The following is a 6000-nucleotide window of genomic DNA, read 5'->3' as shown; positions in this document are numbered from 1 at the left end:
TACTAAAGTTTTAAAATGTTTGGCTTTTAAACTTTGTTTTTCTTAATCTTTTAAAGCTTGTTACTCTGCTAATAGAGCAATATATACTTAACTTATACTAGATAAAACTAGATTAGCTTATTAGTAGATTAGAAGTAACTATATTATAATCTATAGAAAATAATTATAGTCATTATTATAGTGATTAGCTTTAGTAGTAAGTTAATAGAATATATCTTGTAATATTATTACTAGCAGCGTAGAGTAAGCCTTAGTAAGAAATATTAAGACTTAATATAACTACGTGTAGTAGTACTCTAAAGTAGTATATTATATTAAACTACTCTAATACTCTAAATAGAAGTAATATAAGATATAGCTATATAACTTTAGACAAAAGTAAAAGACTCTTTATAGAAGTAAATATATAGTATTAAGTATAGACTTTTAGACTTTAATAACTATATACTTTTAATAGTCTAGTTATTACTCTAAAGTATCGGTAGAAGGTAGAGTAGCTTAATTTTATCTAGTATTACTATAGATTTGAAATTATTTATCTAGTGTTATAGATAGAACTTTTTGTTAAAAATTAATATTCTTTCTATTAAAAGAGTAAAATAACTTTCTAAGGTATTTCTTTTTTATTATAGTAATTATAGTAATTATCAAGCTTTTATTTATTGTAATAAATACTAAGATAGTAAGAATAATAGTAGAAAGATTACTAAGCTTAACTTTATTCTAAATCGTATAAAAAGCGTTAAAGACTACTTTTGTAAATCTTTATTAATATTATAATAGATAAGAATATAATAAGAAGTATATTTCTAAGTAAGATAATAGCGCATAAAGATCTTATTATAGAAAAAATACTCTAATAAAGCTATAAACAATTTTAATAATTACTAATTACATAATAAGAATTCTTTATATAATATAAAACTAGATTATAATTCTATACACTATAATAAAACTTAAAAGATTTAGCTTAGTAAAATTAATAAAGTAGGTTACTAGATATACTTTCTATTTACTACTTGTTACTTTCTTAGTAAAACTTTTCTATATACTTAAACTACTAAAAGCCTTTTTTAGAGTACTTTGCTTATAAAATAGTATAAAAACACTATTAGATTTTTCTTACTTAATTACTGTATATCTTAGCTATTTTTTTAAGCCTGACTTTTAAAGTAAGAAGCTCTTTTCTATAGTAAAATTTAAAGCTATAGTAGACTAGTTCTATCTATATATAATATTAATTAGCTATTTAATTATAGTTACTCTATTTAAAACTATTGTACTATAACTAGTCTAGAACTTTTACTCTCTAAAGTTAATTAAGTTTATTAAAAATATAGTAAATAGATAGAAAATTTTAACTACAAACTAGATATCTTAGTTAGCTATTATTAAAAGTTATTAAAATTATATACTAGTAATACAAAAGGTAAAAAATACTAACTTTCAAAGCTTAAGATACTACTATAATTACTATTAGTATTTAGGCTACTACTATTATTATTACTAGTATCTAAAACGCGACTATAGTATTTTATATAATAAGGTTTCTAGTTTGTGTACGAATTGGACGAATTAAAAGTCTAGAATTGTAACTACACTATAGTAGTTAGCTATTAATTAACAGGTTTAGAACGTTTTAATAAATTAAGAAGATACTTATATAGTATAAGAAAGAAGACTTTAAAACTTGTTGTTAAAATCTATATTTAGTCTATAATAAGTTAAAGCTACTCTATATTCTAGTTAAAGCTAAAAGATAGCTTTAAAGCCTTATAGTATAAGTCTTAGAGCTTATACAAGCGTAGACCTTTATTATCTATACGTATTACTTACACTATATAGATATAGTATATTACATCTTTCTAAGATTTAGAATATATTATAGTAGATTAATATAATTTATTACGTTAAGTTACTACTACGTAAAGTAATTGTTATCCTAAATTTTAATACTTTTTCTTTGCTTACTACAGTAATCTAATATAAATGTTATCCTAACCTACTACTATACTTTTAAAATACTAATCTTTAAAATTAGTTTATTTGGAATAGCTGACTAGTACTAAATCTTCTATCTTGAAATTTTTGATACTTGCTACTTTACTTACTATAGTATAGTAACCTAATGCAAGTATTAAAGTAACATACTACTATAGTTCTAAAATACTAATCTTAAGAATTACTCGATTCTTAATAAATAACTAATACTCATACTTCTATCCTATATTATTAGATTTTTAAGACTCTATCTTATAGAGAATAGAACAAGAATTTTTAATTCTAGTCTAAGCGGAAAATTATAGAAGTAGATAATATAGATTATAAAGCTATAGATTACACTCTAAACATTATATAAGAGAAGCTAAAAGCGTAAATATTATGAGTAGAACTACTTCTTACTTATTAAGTACTAAAATACTTATAAATTACTCTAAGAGCTTAACATTTCTTTAGTAGTTAGTAACTAATTATATATAGTAGTATATACTTATTACTAAAAGTTTAGCTAATTCTTCTAAAAGTACTTTTAATTACTTTTAAGAGAACCTAGAACGTATCTTTCTTTGTTAAGAATGTAATAGATATTTTATTCTTAACAATAATAGTATATATAATCTAGTATTTAATCTTAGTTAAGTTTTTACTAATATAAAATCTTATTCTAAGATTATGATTAAAGTAAGCCTTTAGTTTTACTACTATTATAGATTTAGAATTCGGTATTAAAGTAATATTTAATCTTATTATTATCTATTATTGCTTTTAAAGAAATATAGCTTAAGAAAGTATATACTAATAATAAAAACTCTAAAGTTTTCTTCTTTCTATATACTTCTAATACTAAAGTGTTAATTAGAAAAGCTAACCTATATATACTAGTTTAATCTAGATCTTATAAATATTCTTTTAGTGTTAATAGCTATAATAGCTCTTTAGTATTAATAGCTATACTAGCTCTTTAGTGTTAATAGCTATACTAGTTCTTTAGGTACAGAATCAATATAAAGAAATATAATAATATATACTAAATAACTCTATATAGTTCTCTTTAAACTGTAATATTTTCTAAGTATTTTAGCCTTGCTATATATAACTATAGAGATTTAGTAAACTTCTTCTATCAAATTTATTATAGATATAATACTTCACTACTAAAGAAAATTATAAAGATAATACTATACTTTAGAAAATTCTACTAAGCTATTGCAGTTCTAATTATAATTTATAGTTACTGTATAGTATAATAATTTTTGTAGTATAGTAAATGGATGAATATGAAAAAGATATATAAAGATAGAAAGAGACTTTTTAAGTGAAGAATTCTTAAACATAGATTTTTTTATTAATAGACTTATAATTCTATAGTAGAAGCTAGTTTTAGAATAGTAAGATTTATTACTAGTACATAACAGAAATTATTTCTAGAAGCTTGTATTTAGATGTATAAATATTAGGTAGACTAAGACTTAGATTCTTAGCTCTTCTATGTCTAATATAGTACTTAAAGCTTTTAGAATTTAGACTAGTAAAGTAAGTACTCTATAAAACTAAAGTCTAGCTATATTATAGTAGAAAGAAAAATAAAAAAATAGAAAGTTTTAATAGTTTAAAACTTATTAAGTTATAGATTATAAAGTGATAAAATAGTAAAATTCTAGCTTAGAAAATTATCCTTCTACTATGTATATATTCTTTAGTTTCTTTCTCTATGTCTACTTCTATCTACATCTTTGTTTGATAGATTATAGTATTTTAGAAATCTAAAAACTTATTTAAGACGTAAATAGTAGCTTAAGTTTAATAGTTAAGCTATACTAACTAGATAAGCTCTTAACTGTATTACTAATACTTTTTTTAAAAGTTTGTTTAGTATTAATAGGTTTTTATAAAGCTAGTACTATTACTAGCTATATAACTTTACTTACTAAAGCTTAATTAAGCTTCTTATTATTACTTTATTAGACACTTTCTTATTAAACGCGTTACTATCTACCTTTTTAAGTTTTTTGAATGTTATTATTCTAGAAGCTATTGTAGAAGCTACTATAAACTACTCTATTTTAGCTATACTAAAAGCTATAATAAGTATCTTCTAGTACTACTTTTATAGTATAAGACTATACGCTAAGTCTATAAGTATTTCTATTATTTTTCTTTCTATTATTATTTCTTATTTCTATTATTTCTTATTTCTATTATTTCTAGTAGTTTTATTATATATATAGATAAAATAAAGCTTTTTAATTATATTATTTTTTGTTTTACTATCTAGAAGATTTTTAGCAATATATATAAGCTCTTTAATAGACGTAATATAAATCTTTTACTTATTATAAAATAATAGAACTACTCTTTTTGAATTTTAATTAGTACTAAGCTTAAAATTACTTATACTATTTTTCTTGATAATCTTTTATCTATAGTAAAGCTTATAGTAATACAATTACTATTTTTAGCTATTAGAAAGAGTATATATTAGTAATATAAACTCTTAGCTAGAATAGTTTATAGAGATTCTAATATAATAGATATAATAGATATAGAAGTTAGAGAGTAGATATAATTACTTAGCTCTTAAGTATATAGCTAGAGTTTTAATTCTAACTTTCTTAAGTTGTAATGAATTATAATATACTTAGATGTTTCTAGTCTATAATTATTTCTCTAGCTCTAATAGTTTATAAGCTTAGTAACTTAATTTTAGAACTAATTTCTACTATATATTAAAGCTTACTAGAAGATAAATTAATTAATCCCTTTTTGCTTTAATCTTTTTAATGTTCTTTAATACAAACGTCTCTATACTAATAATCTTTTACTTCTCTATTTATATCTATATTTATTTTAGTTTAATTTGACGCTATAATTAATATAATTATAATACTAAATCTATAACTATAAGCTTAAGAAGTCTAGCTACTACAGCTATAAGTATGCTTTTTAAAAAGTAACTAGATTTGTTTATAGAGCTTACGCTTCTGAAGTAGTACTATAATAAAAATGTTACTTAGAAGAAAATTAATTCTAATCTTTAAGATATTTTTATATGTAAATTCTTATAAGCTAAAATTTTTAATACTCTTAGTATAAAATTTAAGAAGCGAGCTATTCTTACCAAGAAAGTATATAAGAAGTAAATATATACTTATACTTAAGTAACTTATAAGTATAAAAGTCTTTTATAAGAATAAAATATTAAATCTTATAATAGTACTACCTTAATAGTTTACTAAAACTATAAGAAAAAGTAATAGCTTAGGTTAAATAAGAAGATTAATAATATTAAGAACTAAATTATATATACTATTATACTAAAGTACTTAGTACTTATATTAATATATAAGTAAGGGTTAATAGTTTAGTCTCTTATAAAGACTCTTAAGACTATACATATATTTACTAATAAAACTATGTAGTACGCTAGAGAAAGTTATAAAAAGAATAGGAATTTTTCTGCTAAACTTACGAATACTTACTAATATTAGTAATAGTGCTATTCGCGCGAATATAATTGAAAATAGAGTTTTTTATGATTAAAATAAGAATAAAGTTACCTAACTACGTAATAGAGCTACTAGTAGACATAGTACTGTTCTAGCTTATAGAATATATATTATTACCTATTTAGGAAATTCTCTATTTACGTATAGTGCTTATAAAGTAAGCTATATCTAATTAAAAGGTTTAAATATTAATTAAAAAGAACACAATAGAAACATAACTATTTCTAGTGCTAAGACCTATGTCTAAAATTAACAATATATAAAATAATAATTTATAGATATTATACTAGCTATTATTATAGTTATTTAAGCTTTCTATATTTATTTTCTATACCTCTATCTTTTAAAAGCTTAATAACTAACTAGTAAGCTATTAATTAATAGCTAGCTAACTTGTTAGTAAATACGCTAACACGCACTAGTAAGCTTAATCTTTTACTAAGCTTCTAGCTAGTTAAAATAGTAGCAAATTTAAAATTTTTTAATTGTAAAC

Source organism: Alternaria arbusti (genome assembly GCF_024043155.1).
Source record: "Alternaria arbusti strain BMP 1465 chromosome Unknown scaffold_23, whole genome shotgun sequence".
NCBI lineage: Eukaryota > Fungi > Ascomycota > Dothideomycetes > Pleosporales > Pleosporaceae > Alternaria > Alternaria arbusti.
This window is presented reverse-complemented; position numbering follows the sequence as displayed.